This window comes from Pseudophryne corroboree, chromosome 12 (genome assembly GCF_028390025.1).
Source record: "Pseudophryne corroboree isolate aPseCor3 chromosome 12, aPseCor3.hap2, whole genome shotgun sequence".
Lineage (NCBI taxonomy): Eukaryota > Metazoa > Chordata > Amphibia > Anura > Myobatrachidae > Pseudophryne > Pseudophryne corroboree.
The window spans coordinates 145,961,481-145,979,323 of NC_086455.1; the positions used below are offsets into that span (position 1 = coordinate 145,961,481).

Below are 17,843 nucleotides of genomic sequence, written 5' to 3' on the forward strand. Positions count from 1 at the left end.
CCGAACGAGAAGGGTGCACACTAGGTGGCTCTCCTGAGCTGCTTAGTGAAAAGTTTAGTTTTAGGTTTTTTATTTTCAGTAAGACCTGCTGGCAACAGGCTCACTGCATCGAGGGACTAAGGGGAGAAGAAGCGAACTCACCTGCGTGCAGAGTGGATTGGGCTTCTTAGGCTACTGGACATTAGCTCCAGAGGGACGATCACAGGCCCAGCCATGGATGGGTCCCAGAGCCGCGCCGCCGGCCCCCTTACAGAGCCAGAAGACAGAAGAGGTCGGGAAAATCGGCGGCAGAAGACGTCCTGTCTTCAACAAGGTAGCGCACAGCACTGCAGCTGTGCGCCATTGCTCTCAGCACACTTCACACTCCGGTCACTGAGGGTGCAGGGCGCTGGGGGGGGGCGCCCTGAGACGCAATAAAAACACCTTGGATGGCAAAAAATGCATCACATATAGCTCCTGGGCTATATGGATGCATTTAACCCCTGCCAGAATACATAGAAAAACGGGAGATAAGGCCGCCGATAAGGGGGCGGAGCCTATCTCCTCAGCACACTGGCGCCATTTTCCCTCACAGCTCCGTTGGAGGGAAGCTCCCTGGCTCTCCCCTGCAGTCACTACACTACAGAAAGGGTTAAAAAAGAGAGGGGGGCACTAATTACGCGCAGTATTAAATAAAACAGCAGCTATAAGGGGAAAAACACTTATATAAGGTTATCCCTGTATATATAGAGCGCTTTGGTGTGTGCTGGCAAACTCTCCCTCTGTCTCCCCAAAGGGCTAGTGGGGTCCTGTCCTCTATCAGAGCATTCCCTGTGTGTGTGCTGTATGTCGGTACGTTTGTGTCAACATGTATGAGGAGAAAAATGATGTGGAGACGGAGCAGATTGCCTGTAATAGTGATGTCACCCCCTAGGGGGTCGACACCTGAGTGGATGAACTGTTGGAAGGAATTACGTGACAGTGTCAGCTCTGTATAAAAGACAGTGGTTGACATGAGACAGCCGGCTACTCAGCTTGTGCCTGTCCAGACGTCTCATAGGCCGTCAGGGGCTCTAAAGCGCCCGTTACCTCAGATGGCAGATATAGACGCCGACACGGATACTGACTCCAGTGTCGACGGTGAAGAGACAAATGTAACTTCCAGTAGGGCCACACGTTACATGATTGAGGCAATGAAAAATGTTTTACACATTTCTGATAATACGAGTACCACCAAAAAAAGGGGTATTATGTTCGGTGAGGAAAAACTACCTGTAGTTTTCCTGAATCTGAGAAATTAAATGAGGTGTGTGATGATGCGTGGGTTTCCCCCGATAACAACTGATAATTTCTAAAATGTTATTGGCATTATATCCTTTCCCGCCAGAGGTTAGGGTGCGTTGGGAAACACCCCCTAGGGTGGATAAAGCGCTCACACGCTTGTAAGGGCTCTACCCTCTCCTGAGATGGCCGCCCTTAAGGATCCTGCTGATAGAAAGCAGGAGGGTATCCTGAAATGTATTTACACACATACTGGTGTTATACTGCGACCAGCAATCGCCTAAGCCTGGATGTGCAGTGCTGGGTTGGCGTGGTCGGATTCCCTGACTGAAAATATTGATACCCTAGATAGGGACAGTATATTTTTGCCTATAGAGCATTTAAAAGATGCATTTCTATATATGCGTGATGCACAGCGGAATATTTGCCGACTGGCATCAAGTCTAAGTGCGTTGTCCATTTCTACCAGTAGAGGGTTATGGACACGACTGTGGTCAGGTGATGCGGATTTCAAACGACATTTGGAAGTATTGCCTTATTAAGGGGAGGAGTTATTTGGGGTCGGTCTTTCAGACCTGGTGGCCACGGCAACAGCTGGGAAATCCACGTTTGTACCCCAGGTCGCCTCTCAACATGAGAAGACGCCGTATTATCAGGCGCAGTCTTTTCGTGGACAAGCGGGCAAAAGGTTCCTCATTTCTGCCCCGTGACAGAGGGAGAGGAAAAAGGCTGCAGAAATCAGCCAGTTCCAGGAACAGAAACCCTCTCCCGCCTCTGCCAAGCCCTCAGTATGACGCTCGGGCTTTACAAGCAGAATCAGGCATGGTGGGGGGCCCGTCTCAATGAATTTCAGCGCGCAGTGGGCTCACTCGCAAGTAGACCCCTGGATCCTTCAGGTGATATCTCAGGGGTACAAATTGGAATTCGAGACGTCTCCCCCTCGCCGTTTCCTAAAGTCGGCTTTACCGATGTCTCCTTCTGACAGGGAGACAGTTTTGGAAGCCATTCACAAGCTGTATTCCCAGCAGGTGATAATCAAGGTACCCCTCCTGCAACAGGGAACGGGGTATTATTCCACACTGTTGTGGTACCGAAGCCGGACGGCTCGGTGAGACCGATTCTAAATCTAAAATCTTTGAACACTTACATACAGAGGTTCAAATTCAAGATTGAGTCACTCAGAGCAGTGATTGCGAACCTGGAAGAAGGGGACTACATGATGTCTCCGGACATCAAGGATGCTTACCTTCATGTCCAAATTTACCCTTCTCACCAAGGGTACCTCAGGTTTATGGTACAGAACTGTCACTATCAGTTCAGACACTGCCGTATGGATGGTCCACGGCACCCCGGGTCTTTACCAAGGTAATGGCCGAAATGATGATATTCCTTCGAAGGAAGGGAATTTTAGTTATCCCTTACTTGGACGATTCCCTGATAAGGGTAAGATCTAGGGAACAGTTGGAGGTCGGTGTAGCACTATCTCAGGTAGTGTTGCGGCAGCACGATTGGATTCTCAATATTCCAAAATCGCAGCTGGTTCCGATGACTCGTCTTCTGTTCCTAGGGATGATCCTGGACACAGTCCAGAAAAAGGTGTTTCTCCCGGAGGAGAAAGCCAGGGAGTTATCCGAGCTAGTCAGGAACCTCCTAAAACCGAACCAAGTCTCAGTGCATCAATGCACAAGGGTTCTGGGTAAAATGGTGGCTTCCTACGAAGCAATCCCATTCGGCAGATTCCACGCAAGAACTTTCCAGTGGGACCTGCTGGACAAATGGTCTGGGTCGCATCTTCAGATGCATCAGCGGATAACCCTGTCACCAAGAACAAGGGTGTCCCTCCTGTGGTGGTTGCAGAGTGCTCATCTTCTAGAGGGCCGCAGATTCGGCATTCAGGACTGGGTCCTGGTGACCACGGATGCCAGCCTGCGAGGCTGGGGAGCAGTCACACAGGGAAGGAATTTCCAGGGCTTATGGTCAAGCCTGGAGACATCACTTCACATAAATATCCTGAAGCTAAGGGCCATTTACAAGGCTCTAAGCTTAGCAAGACCTCTGCTTCAAGGTCAGCCGGTGTTGATCCAGTTGGACAACATCACGGCAGTCACCCACGTAAACAGACAGGGTGGCACAAGAAGCCGGAGGGCAATGGCAGAAGCTGCAAGGATTCTTCGCTGGGCGGAAAATCATGTGATAGCACTGTCAGCAATTCCGGGAGTGGACAACTGGGAAGCAGACTTCCTCAGCAGACACCCGGGAGAGTGGGGACTTCACCCAAAAGTCTTCCACATGATTATAAACCGTTGGGAAAAACTCGACAGGTATTGCGCCAGGTCAAGGGACCCTCAGGCAATAGCTGTAGACGCTCTGGTAACACCGTGGGTGTACCAGTCAGTGTATGTGTTCCCTCATCTGCCTCTCATACCCAAGGTACTGAGATTGATAAGATGGAGAGGAGTAAGCACTATATTCATGGCTCCGGATTGGCCAAGAAGGACTTGGTAACCGGAACTTCAAGAGATGCTCACGGAGGATCCGTGGCCTCTACCTCTAAGAAGGGACCTGCTCCAGCAAGGACCCTGTCTGTTCCAAGACTTACCGCGGCTGCGTTTGACGGCATGGCGGTTGAACGCCGGATCCTGAAGGAAAAAAGGTATTCCGGATGAAGTCATCCCTATCCTGATCAAAGCCAGGAAGGATGTAACCGCAAAACATTATCACCGCATTTGGCGAAAATATGTTGCGTGGTGCGAGGCCAGTAAGGCCCGACGGAGGAAATTCAACTGGGTCTATTCCTACATTTCCTGCAAACAGGAGTGTCTATGGGCCTGAAATTGGGGTCCATTAAGGTTCAAATTTCGGCCCTGTCAATTTTCTTCCAAAAAGAACTAGCTTCAGTCCCTGAAGTTCAGACGTTGTAAAAGGGGTACTGCATATACAGCCTCCTTTTGTGCCTCCAGTGGCACCTTGGGATCTCAATGTAGTTTTGGGTTCCAAAAAGTCACATTGGTTTGAACCACTTAAATCTGTGGAGTTAAAATATCTCACATGGAAAGTGGTCATGCTGTTGGCCCTGGCCTGGGCCAGGCGCGTGTCAGAATTGGCGGCTTTATCCTGTAAAAGCCTTATCTGATTTTCCATTCGGACAGGGCGGAATTGAGGACTCGCCCTCAGTTTCTCCCTAAGGTGGTTTCAGCGTTTCACCTGAACCAACCTATTGTGGTGCCTGCGGCTACTAGGGACTTGGAGGACTCCAAGTTGCTAGACGTTGTCAGGGCCCTGAAAATATATGTTTCCAGAACGGCTGGAGTCAGAAAATCTGACTCGCTGTTTATCCTGTATGCACCCAACAAGCTGGGTGCTCCTGCTTCTAAGCAGACTATTGCTCGTTGGATTTGTAGTACAATTCAGCTTGCACATTCTGTGGCAGGCCTGCCACAGCCAAAAATCTGTAAATGCCCACTCCACAAGGAAGATGGGCTCATCTTGGGCGGCTGCCCGAGGGGTCTCGGCTTTACAACTTTGCCGAGCAGCTACTTGGTCAGGAGCAAATACGTTTGTAAAATTCTACAAAATTGATACCCTGGCTGAGGAGGACCTGGAGTTCTCTCATTTGGTGCTGCAGAGTCATCCGCACTCTCCCGCCCGTTTGGGAGCTTTGGTATAATCCCCATGGTCCTTACGGAGTCCCCAGCATCCACTTAGGACGTTAGAGAAAATAAGAATTTACTTACCGATAATTCTATTTCTCGTAGTCCGTAGTGGATGCTGGGCGCCCATCCCAAGTGCGGATTGTCTGCAATACTGGTACATAGTTATTGTTACCAAAAAATCGGGTTATTGCTGTAGTGAGCCATCTTTTCTAGAGGCTCCTCTGTTATCATGCTGTTAACTGGGTTTAGATCACGAGTTGTACGGTGTGATTGGTGTGGCTGGTATGAGTCTTACCCGGGATTCAAAATCCTTCCTTATTGTGTACGCTCGTCCGGGCACAGTATCCTAACTGAGGCTTGGAGGAGGGTCATGGGGGGAGGAGCCAGTGCACACCAGGTAGTTCTGAAGCTTTACTTTTGTGCCCAGTCTCCTGCGGAGCCGCTGTTCCCCCATGGTCCTTACGGAGTCCCCAGCATCCACTACGGACTACGAGAAATAGAATTATCGGTAAGTAAATTCTTATTTTTTTTTTGCTATAGTTATAGCTATCCTCCACTGCCCCTATTGACCGCCGACGTACAACAGCCAAAACTGTCCCTGTCCTCCCCCCGCTCTTCGAGTTTCAAAGCCCTCTGTTCCTATGCATTGTTTAAGAATAATAATAATAATACATATTTTGGAATAGTGTTTTATGTGCTATACATGAAAATTCGGGAATAAAGTTCTTGGCAGTTTGATAATTACTTTTTCTGACAGAAATAACATTGTAATTATTGTTTCTAGCATCCAGAAGCTGATACGATGGGTAGATTTCTTGTATATGTGCAGTTGAGAATCCTTTTGGGATTTCCTATTGCTTGTGCTGCTGGAATTTATACATATTCTAAATAGTTCATATGTTTAATATCTTTTTTTTTTAAATTCCATTTATACACTATTATTAGAATATAAAATAGACTGTTTTCGATAATTGGGTCATTATACAAAATACATTTATCTCTAACTTATGTCGCCACTGAATAACACTGCAAGCTTCCATTTGATGAAAAACACTGAAATATTAGTCTATAAATTTTACTTTGCACACAAGACTCTATATTGAGCACACACACCTGTTAATTAAACACATGCTGACTTTAAGGTTATGTGCAACCTAGCCAGAGCCGTTTCTAGACATTTTGGCTCCCAGTGTGAACCGTAAAAAATGTGTCCCCCTTCCATAGACATTATAAAAAGTAACTTTTTGTGTGTACCCCCAGAGAGGGGCTGTGGCCTCGCTAAAGTGGGTGTGGCCTCACTACAAGAAAAGACGACCTTATAGGGAAGAAAAAATTCCACCATATTATACACCACACAGTAGTGCCCCTTGCACCATATTATGCACCACACAGTAATGCCCCCTGCACCATAATATGCCCTGCACAGTAATGCCCCCAGCACCATAATATGCCCTGCACAGTAATGCCCCCTGCACCATAATAATCCGTACACTGTGTAACTGTGGGACATAATACAATTTCCTGGGAAGTACTGTGTGGTGCATAATAAAGTGATGTACAGTAATGCTGCTGACTCTTTATTATGTCCCACACAGTTCTACCCAGCATACCTTATTATGCCCTGGCCTGCCCTAGTATTGATACCTATTTGCTTGTTGTCGGGGGGTTTCAGCATCTGTCTCCTCTGTGGCGGTGGTCATTTTGGGTGGGGCATTTCATCAGTATTTTATGCGGTAGGCTAGGCCGCATGGAATACTGCTGCAAACAATGGCCGTGGTGCCCCGTGCCATTGCACAGCTCACCTGGCCCTTGAAACAGCCCTGAACCTTGCTAAAAACAATTCATGCTCTCAGTGTGATCTTCTTGAAGTGACAGCAGAGCTTACTTTTTGGTAGAATACGCTTTTGTAGTTTTTTTTATTGACTTTAAGGGCAGGATGTAATGGGGTTTTCATAACTATGACTTGTAAATGATTGCCCCTTTAAAAAAAAATCTAGTTCGTCCAGGCAAACATGGGCTCAATTACATCCCACCCTTTATATCAGAACCTTTTGCCACTATACTACTAGCAAGAACACCAATAACAAAGATCTATTTCAAGGTACAACTTTGACAGGTATTCCTCCATTGTTTCTGGGTAGTACAAGTTCAGTATCCCTTATCCAAAATGCTTGGGACCAGAAGTATTTTAGATATCAGATTTTTCCGTATTTTGGAATAATTGCATACCATAATGAGATATCATGGCGATGGGACCCAAGTCTAAGCACAGAATGCATTTATGTTTCATATACACCTTATACACACAGCCTGAAGGTCATTTTAGCCAATATTTTTAATAACTTTGTGCATTAAACAAAGTGTGTGTACATTCACACAATTCATTCATCTCTTCTGGTTTTATTATGGACTGAGGACCAGAGGGACTGGGAACCACTAAAAGCAGAGGTTCTCAAATGTGGTCCACAAGGCACCCCAACGGTCCAGGTTTTAGGTATATCCATGGCTCAGCACAGTTGGTTAAGTCAAATTGACTGAGGTGCTAATTAAATCACCTGTGGCCACGCATGGATAAACTTAAAACCTGGACCATTGGGGTGCCTTAAGGAGCACGTTTGTCACACAAACTACAACTGGGTATTATTATTGGATGTTAGCCTCTTCCTGTGGCTTGAACTAGAATGATCCCAAATGCTTGCCCTGGGATCCATAACTCCCTGTCAGTAACAGCAGGCAGTAGAACTGTGATGGGCAACAGTCATCACTTGGGCACCAAAGGATTACAATTATTTTAAACCTGGAGTAAATTAGTTAGTAGAATAGTGGTGGTTGGTCACTGGTGCTTACGAGTAAGGGGTGAGCAATGGTATGTGGGATCATAGTAATTTAACAGGGGTAAATGGTGGGTGGTGGCATTTTTTTAAAAGTAGGAGGTCTGCACTGCATGAGGGCATAGTTTGTGGAATTAAGGGTTAGAGTATATTTGTTTCCTTTATTACTGAAGTGAAGGCTAATGTGCAGCTCTTAATGTTAGAGGGTTATATCAGGTTACCCATCATTGCCCTAGAATCATCCTATTTTTGGTGAACAAAGTCTACATACCTAGATCCGATAGAAATGGTGCAATGGTGGTCATCTGTTACTTACCAGTTGCCCAAAATACTTCTCACACAAATCAGCTGAATAGGAACCTCAATCCTCAGCCTCTATGTTCCCCAGAAAATCTCCCCAGCTCTCCCTGGACATGGTGTCGCATCCCCACCCCTAAGAAATCCCTACATTACCACAAATGATCAACTTGGATATGGACGAATAAGTGTTGGCCTGCGGTTGCCTTAGGAACTTGGAGAAGGGCATAGGAATGGGGAATGGACCCCTCTCCAGATCTCCTTCTAAAATAGCTCCAATGTGGCTGGCAAGGAGACCTAGGAACAGTATAATACTTAATGCTGAGATAAATGGTCTGGATGAGATAATTTGGCCATGTGAATGCTTGGGGTGTGGTATAGAAGACCTACAGTAGTTAAAATAGCCAGACATTAGGTTGACCCCATATGGCATTAGGTTGACAGGGTCAAAAGGTCAGCATGGAAAAGGTAGACAGTAGAAAAGGTTGACAGGTACAAAGGTTCGAATGGAAATGGTTGACACAGAAAAGGTTGACAAGTTTTTTTATTTTTTTTGGGTGTCATTCTCTGTTTCATCATATGTGACCACAATTATTGCAAACGTATACCCTCGTGGGCTCGCTTCTCTCATCACGCTTTGGGCAGGTTACTTTCACCAATCATAGTCCACGTGGATGAGTAATAAAGCAAAAGTTGAAAAAGAAGTGAAAACCCCCAAAAAAATTTGTATCGACCATATATGTGTCAACCATTGTCATATCAGCCTTTTGAAACTGTCAACCTTAAGCACGGTCTACCTTTTAATCATCAACCTTTTGACCCTTTCGACCATGTGACCGTATGATGTCGACCTATTGACCACCTAGAGTAGACACTGTCTATCTACTGTATATATTGGAACCCACATGCATGCACCAATGTGTTTCACCTTTGAGTGGCTTTTATGCATTTGTCCAGCAATCCTGTGATAAGGGAACTAGCTGGAGTGAACATGTTGGAACACATTGGAGACCTGTAGGAGGAACATACTTTGAATAAACTGGACTGAGAAAACAACATGGGAATCAATATGTGTCTTTATGTAATGAGCAAAGCGAATCTCAGGTGTGCTTGACCTTTATTGGCATGATCCACACGCCTCTTTTTCACACTACTACATAAGGAACTGTTGTTATCCTGGCCAGCAGCCATGCTGTTATATTTATATACATTGGTGTTAATTAGGAGTCAAGTTTTGATGCGTGTTACCTGTGAGGTTCTCTCAGTGAGCAGTACTTAATCCAGAGATAACAGGCTCTCTCCTGTGACAGGACAGAAAAAAGCCAGATATAAACACACGGGGGTATTTGGTACATCAGGCAGTCTGTGTTATCAGATGTCTCTCTTCTTTGACAGGTGGTTTTAAGTATAGGTTTCACTGTGTTATTAGCACAAGGTGAGATTTTAATTGTGTAGCCAGTGCACAATTAGAAAAGATTCAATTCTCATGCTCTCTGCGATGCACAGATGTTTGAAGAATGGATAGAGCATACTCTGCATTAGGTTCACGGCACATGAAAAACGCAGCATAATTATTTTGCCATCCTGTTGAGTCGTTTTTCATATTCCCCTCGTATTAAGTCAAAATATTCAAAAGACTTGCAACAATAAATAGTACGTGAATCACATATTATAGCAAGGGATAGACGGAAATATGCATGTAATAGATAAATAAGTATTCAGGGTGCCAGTGACAGAGCAGCGGCGTGCTAGAATATTTCAATGAAATAGGATTAAAACCTGGAATATGTTTCTAATAAGCCTGTTGTGTATTATTGAGGTTCATTTGATATTGATAGTCAATGATATAATAAATTGTTTTGGAATTGCCTGTATTTGAAATTGTTTGGGCAAACCGTTCCAGTTCCCATTGTTTGCGGTTGAGACTTTCACCATATTGCTCACAGATAACGTGCTGGGTATTCTGTCATCCCTCTACCATATTGCTGAAATAAATCCTTGGTGTGAAACCTTACAAGGCCCCCCCCTATCTTATTTCTGTGAGTCATGCGGGAAGATCAAATTGATAGTATGGCCTGAATGTTATCCAGCTTGTTAGTTCTCAAATTAATATATATATTTTGTTAATAATCAGCCTCCAGAGGCAAACCCTGTGAATCCTCAAATTGGGTGCCTTAAGGAACATCTCTATGCAATTAAAAACAACAAGCAAATTGCTGCCCATCAGGGACGAGAACAGAAGCCTGTATTGTTAAATGAGATTATGAAAGACAGAGGAGTTCGCAGGAGATTACCAGGAGGCTCTCAAATGCTTCAAATGTTACAAATGATATAGATTGGGTTATTGGCACATCAACTGGGCTCTCACCTGCTTGCAAATGAAGTGAGATCTTTAGCAGGGTGTCAAGGGTTACACAAGATAGCTATTAAAGAATAATTGCAGACACATCATAGGATTCCCTAAAAAACACATGTTTGCCTTAGTAAAATGGAGATGATGAGTGGTAGATCTTTTCAGGCACTTCAACACAGCGGGGGGAGAATGCAGTAGCCTGTGAAATTGGTGCCATATCGGTGATTTTCCGGCACATTGCAGGTAACCAAAAAATTTGCCAGAAAGCGGGTATACTGAAACAAACCTCACCACATGCATCGTCTCTGGCTAATTCTGAATGTGGAAGTTGGATATAAAAGCCAGTGATTTGTATAGCTTGTAAGCTTGCGAGCAGGGCCTTCCTACCTCTATGACTGTTTGTTATCACCCAGTTTGTTACTGTTATTTCTCTAACGTCCTAAGTGGATGCTGGGGACTCCGTCAGGACCATGGGGTTTAGCGGCTCCGCAGGAGACAGGGCACAATAATAAAAGCTTTAGGATCAGGTGGTGTGCACTGGCTCCTCCCCCTATGACCCTCCTCCAAGCCTCAGTTAGATCTTTGTGCCCGGCCGAGAAGGGTGCAATCTAGGTGGCTCTCCTGAGCTGCTTAGAATAAAAGTTTAAGTTAGGTTTTTTATTTTCAGTGAGTCCTGCTGGCAACAGGCTCACTGCTACGAGGGACTTAGGGGAGAGAAGTAAACTCACCTGCGTGCAGGATGGATTTGCTTCTTAGGCTACTGGACACCATTAGCTCCAGAGGGAGTCGGAACACAGTTCTCACCCTGGGGTTCGTCCCGGAGCCGTGCCGCCGACCCCCCTTGCAGATGCCGAAGTTGAAGAGGTCCAGAGGTCCAGAAACAGGCGGCAGAAGACTTTCAGTCTTCATAAGGTAGCGCACAGCACTGCAGCTGTGCGCCATTGTTGTCAGCACACTTCATACCAGCGGTCACTGAGGGTGCAGGGCGCTGGGGGGGGCGCCCTGGGCAGCAATGTATTATACCTTTTTTATGGCTAAAATACATCACATATAGCCCTTGAGGCTATATGGATGTATTTAACCCCTGCCAGATCTCACAAACTCCGGGAGAAGAGCCCGCCGTTTTAGGGGGCGGGGCCTATTCTCCTCAGCACACGGCGCCATTTTCCTGCTCAGCTCTGCTGTGAGGAAGGCTCCCAGGCTCTCCCCTGCACTGCACTACAGAAACAGGGTTAAAACAGAGAGGGGGGGCACTTATTTGGCGATATGATTACATATGTGAAAATGCTATAAGGGAAAACACTTGTATAAGGGGTTGTCCCTGTATAATTATAGCGTTTTTGGTGTGTGCTGGCAAACTCTCCCTCTGTCTCCCCAAAGGGCTAGTGGGGTCCTGTCCTCTATCAGAGCATTCCCTGTGTGTGTGCTGTGTGTCGGTACGTGTGTGTCGACATGTAGGAGGACGATGTTGGTGAGGAGGCGGAGCAAATTGCCTGTATTGGTGATGTCACTCTCTAGGGAGTCGACACCGGAATGGATGGCTTATTTAGGAATTACGTGATAATGTCAACACGATGCAAGGTCGGTTGACGACATGAGACGGCCGGCAAACAAATTAGTACCTGTCCAGGCGTCTCAGACACCGTCAGGGGCTTGTAAAAACGCCCATTTACCTCAGTTGGTCGACACAGACACGGACACTGACTTCAGTGTCGACGGTGAAGAAACAAACGTATTTTCCATTAGGGCCACACGTTACATGTTAAGGGCAATGAAGGAGGTGTTACATATTTCTGATACTACAAGTACCACAAATAAGGGTATTATGTAGGGTGGGAATAATCTACTTGTAGTTTTTCCTGAATCAGATAAATTAAAGTGTGTGATGATACGTGGGTTTCCTCCGATAGAAAATTATTGGAGGTATACCCTTTCCCGCCAGAAGTGAGGGCGAGTTGGGAAACACACCTTAGGGTGGATAAGGCGCTCACACGCTTATAAAAACAAGTGGCGTTACCGTCTCCAGATACGGCCGCCCTCAAAGAGCCAGCTGATAGGAAGCTGAAAAATATCCTAAAAAGTATATACACACATACTGGTGTTATACTACGACCAGCAATCGCCTCAGCCTGGATGTGCAGCGCTGGGGGGGCTTGGTCGGATTTCCTGACTGAAAATATTGATACCCTTGACAGGAACAATATTTTATTGACTATAGAGCATTTTAAGGATGCATTTCTATATATGCGAGATGCGCAGAGGGATATTTGCATTCTGGCATCAAGAGTAGATGTGATGTCCATATCTGCCAGACGATGTTTATAGACACGACAGTGGTCAGGTGATGCAGATTCCAGACGGCACATGGAAGTATTGCCGTATAAAGGGGCGGTCCATCGGACCTGGTGGCCACGGCAACAGCTGGAAAATCCACTTTTGTTACCCCAAGTCGCATCTCAGCAGAAAAGGACACAGTCTTTTCAGTCTCAGTCCTTTCGTACCCATAAAGGCAGGAGGGCAAAAGGCCAGTCATATCTGCCCAGGGTTAGAGGAAAGGGAAGAAGACTGCAGCAGGCAGCCCATTCCCAGGAACAGAAGTCCTCCACAGCTTCTGCCAAGTCCGCAGCATGACGCTGGGGCCATACAAGCGGACTCAGGTGCGGTGGGGGGTCATCTCAAGAGTTTCAGCACGCAGTGGGCTCACTCGCAAGTGGACTCCTGGATCCTACACGTAGTATCCCAGGTGTACATTGGAAATTCGAGACGTCTTCCCCTCACAAGTTCCTGAAGTCTGCTTTACCAACGTCTCCCTCCGACAGGGAGGCAGTATTGGAAAAAAAAATTCACAGGCTGTATTCCCAGCAGGTGATAATCAAAGTACCCCTCCTACAACAAGGGAAGGGGTATTATTCCACACTATATTGTGGTACTGAAGCCAAACGGCTCGGTGAGATCTAAAAGATTTGAACAATTACATACAAGGGTTCAAATCAAGATGGAGTCACTCAGAGCAGTGATAGCGAACCAGGACGATATGGTGTCACTGGATATCAGGGACGCTTACCTACATGTCCAAATTTTGCCCTTCTCACCAAGGGTATCTCAGGTTCGTGGGACAGAACTGTCACTATCAGTTCAGACGCTGCTGTTTGGATTGTCCACGGCACCCCGGGTCTTTACCATGGTAATGGCCGAAATGATGATTCTTCCTAAAAGAAATATGGACGCTTTCCTGATAAGGGCAAGGTCCAGAGAACAGTTGGCGGTCGGAGTAGCACTATCTCAAGTAGTTCTACGACAGCACGAGTGGATTCTAAATATTCCAAAATCGCAGCTTTTTCCGACGACACGTCTAATGTTCCTAGGAATGATTCTGGACACAGTCCAGAAAAGGATGTTTTCTCCCGGATAAGAAGACCAGGGAGTTATCCGAGCTAGTCAGGAACCTCCTAAAACCAGGAAAAGTATCAGTGCATCATTGCACAAGGGTCCTGTGAAAAATGGTGGTTTCTTACAAAGCGATCCCATTCGGTAGATTTCACGCAAGAACCTTTCAGTGGAATCTGCTGGGAAAATGGTCCGGATCGCATCTTCAGATGCATCAGCGGATAACCCTGTCTCCAAGGACAAGGGTGTTTTCTTCTGCGGTGGCTGCAGAGTGCTCATCTATGAAAGGGCCACAGATTCGACATTCAGGACTGGGTCCTGGTGACCACGGATGCCAGCCTGAGTGGCTGGGGAGCAGTCACACAAGGAAAAAATTTCCAGGGAGTGTGATCAAGTCTGGAGACTTCTCTCCACATAAATATACTGGAGCTAAGGGCAATTTACAAGGCTCTAAGCTTAGCAAGACCTCTGCTTCAAGGTCAGCCGGTATTGATCCAGTGGGACAACATCACGGCAGTCGCCCACGTAAACAGACAGGGCGGCACATGAAGCAGGAGGGAAATGGCAGAAACTGCAAGGATTCTTCGCTGGGCGAAAAATCATGTGATAACACTCTCAGCAGTGTTAATTCCGGGAGTGGAAAACTGGGAAGCAAACTTCCTCAGCAGGCATAACCTCCACCCGGGAGAGTGGGGACTTCAGCGGGAAGTCTTCCACATGATTGTAAACCGTTGGGAAAAACCAAAGGTGGACATGATGGCGTCCCGCCTGAACAAAAAACTAGACAAATATTGCGCCAGGTCAAGGGACCCTCAGGCAATAGCGGTGGACGCTCTGGTAACACTGTGGGTGTACCAGTCAGGGTATGTGTTCCCTCCTATGCATTTCATACCAAAAGTACTGAGAATCATAAGAAGGAGATGAGTAAGAACGATACTCGTGGTTCCGGATGGGTCAAGAAGGACTTGGTACCCGGAACTTCAAGAGATGCTCACGGAAGAACCGTGGCCTCTACCTTTAAGAAAGGACCTGCTCCAGCAGGGGCCTTGTCTGTTCCAAGACTTACCGCGGCTGCGTTTGACGGCATGGCAGTTGAACGCCGGATCCTGAAAGGGCATTCCAGATGAAGTCATCCCTACCCTGGTCGAAGCCAGGAAGGATGTAACCGCAAAACATTTTCACCGCATTTGGCGAAAATATGTTGCGTGGTGTGAGGCCAAGAAGGTCCCTACAGAGGAATTCCAACTGGGTCGTTTCCTACATTTCCTGAAAACAGGACTGTCTATGGGCCTAAAATTAGGGTCCATTAAGGTTCAAATTTCGACCCTGTCAAATTTCTACCAGAAAGAACTGGCTTCAGTGCCTGAAGTTCAGACGTTTGTAAAAGGGGTACTGCATATACAGCCTCCTTTTGTGCCCCCAGTGGCACCTTGGGATCTCAATGTTGTTTTGAGTTTCCTAAAGTCACATTGGTTTGATCCACTCACCACTGTGGAATTAAAATATTTCACATGGAAGGTGAAGATTCTATTAGCCCTGGCTTCAGCCAGGCGTGTGTCAGAATGGGCGGCTTTATCATATAAAAGCCCTTACTTAATTTTTCATTCTGACAGGGCAGAATTGAGGACTCGTCCTCAATTTCTCCTTAAGGTGTTTTCTGTTTTTCACATGAACCAACCTATTGTGGTACCTGCGGCTACTAGGGACTTGGAGGACTCCAAGTTACTTGACGTTGTCAGGGCCCTGAAAATATATGTTTCCAGGACGACTGGAGTCAGAAAATCTGACTCGCTGTTTAGCCTGTATGCACCCAACAAGATGGGTGTTCCTGCTTCTAAGCAGACTATTGCTCGCTGGATTTGTAGTTCAATTCAGCTTGCACATTCTGTGGCAGGCTTGCCACAGCCAAAATCAGTAAAAGCCCATTCCACAAGGAAGTGGGCTCATCTTGGGCGGCTGCCCGAGGGGTCTCGGCTTTACAACTTTGCCGAGCTGCTACTTGGTCAGGGGCACACCCTGACTGAGGAGGACCTGGAGTTCTCTCATTCGGTGCTGCAGAGTCATCCGCACTCTCCCGCCCGTTTGGGAGCTTTGGTATAATCCCCATGGTCCTGACGGAGTCCCCAGCATCCACTTAGGACGTTAGAGAAAATAAGAATTTACTTACCGATAATTCTATTTCTCGTAGTCCGTAGTGGATGCTGGGCGCCCATCCCAAGTGCGGATTGTCTGCAATACTTGTACATAGTTATTGTTACAAAAATCGGGTTATTCTTGTTGTGAGCCATCTTTTCAGAGGCTCCTTCGTTGTTATCATACTGTTAACTGGGTTCAGATCACAGGTTGTACGGTGTGATTGGTGTGGCTGGTATGAGTCTTACCCGGGATTCAATATCCTTCCTTATTATGCACGCTCGTCCGGGCACAGTATCCTAACTGAGGCTTGGAGGAGGGTCATAGGGGGAGGAGCCAGTGCACACCACCTGATCCTAAAGCTTTTATTATTGTGCCCTGTCTCCTGCGGAGCCGCTAAACCCCATGGTCCTGACGGAGTCCCCAGCATCCACTACGGACTACGAGAAATAGAATTATCGGTAAGTAAATTCTTATTTTTAAATTGCAAAGCGCAACGGAATTTGCTACGCGATATAAGAAACTGTTAATAAATAAATAAATAAATAAATAAATGTGCCAGAAAAGGGCAGCAATCTCACCAGGCACAGTGTAAAAATAAAGAAATGAGTATTCCGAAATACAGACTTTTTTGAGTGAGACTGAGAAACATTTGTTTTCTGATGGGTCACTGACCTTCAGGCTGTGTGTATAAGGTGTATATGAAACATAAATGCATTCTGTGCTTAGACTTGAGTCCCATCACCATGATATCTCATTATGGTATGCAATTATTCCAAAATATGGAAAGATCCGATATCAAAAATACTTCTGGCCCTAAGCATTTTGGATATGGGATAATCAACCTGTAAATATATATATATATATATATATATATATATATATAATTGTTTTATTTAAATTAGGTATATTTGTATGATCACATCCTTACTAAACTGTGTGAGAACACCCCTCTTACCGCCCCATTCCACCTTTCTGGTTGTGCGGTTTGATGCAGTATGAGTAAAATGCATGAGGGTCTGCTAGGTGTATATGTTTGCTTTCACTTTCTGAGCAGGTGCTCATATTGGGGGTCATTCTGACCCGATCACGCACTGCAGTTTACCGCAGCGGTGCGATCGGGTCTGAACTGCGCATGGCCGTTGGGCCGCTATGATTGCCTCTGCCTTATTGACAGACAGATGCGGTCGCTGGGCGGGGGGGGGTAGGGGCGGTCCAGCCAACACAGGCACAGCCGGACCGAACGGGGGGCGGGCTGCAGCGGCTGCGTGACGTCACATGCAGCCGCTGCGGGCCAGGGAGCTAAAGCTGCGCTGGTCGGGAGCTACTCTTGAAGTGCAAAGGCATCACCGCTGTGCGATGCCTTTGCACTTCTGCAGGGGGGGGGGGGGGGGGCGGCACTGACATGCGGGGTGGGATAGCCCTGTGCTGGGCGTCCCCCCGCGTGTCAGTGTGAATGATCGTAGCTGTGCTAAATTTAGCACAGCTACGATCATCTCGAAATTACCCCCATTGTGGGATTGTGTGCAAAATCACTAGAATCGGACTGGAGCATGAAGAGCCCACGGGGGGAATGCAGTGGTAGGGGCCCATGTTTAGGGGTGTGGCCAGTCTCCAGAGGGGGTGTGGTCAGCCACCACAGAAGCTTGGCTAACCATTACAAAGATCATGGGCTGGGCCCCTTGATGAATATAGATATGAAAATCACACAATCACACAATATTTACTCTGCATTAACCCTTACAGTATGTGTTGTATTATAATTCCTATACATTTTCATACATACACGGTCGAGTCACATCATTATGACCACCTCCTACATTTGACGGTATCGTGTAGCCCATAAAGTACGTCACGTATCGGGTGGCAGTATTTCTGAAACAGAGCAGTACGTGAACTGCTCGCGTGCTGCTGCGGTGAAGGTGCATC

At 46.6% G+C, this 17,843-nt stretch overlaps 1 long non-coding RNA gene across 1 annotated transcript in view; it reads left to right on the forward strand.

The window, feature by feature from the left end:
• Positions 1 to 10,562: 10,562 nt before the first annotated feature.
• The window catches only part of LOC134980509 (uncharacterized), a 90,836-nt gene continuing 83,555 nt past the window's right edge, over positions 10,563 to 17,843 (forward strand). The window contains exon 1 of the long non-coding RNA XR_010190419.1: positions 10,563 to 10,637. This is a non-coding gene — a long non-coding RNA (uncharacterized LOC134980509). The remainder of the gene's footprint in view (positions 10,638 to 17,843) is intronic.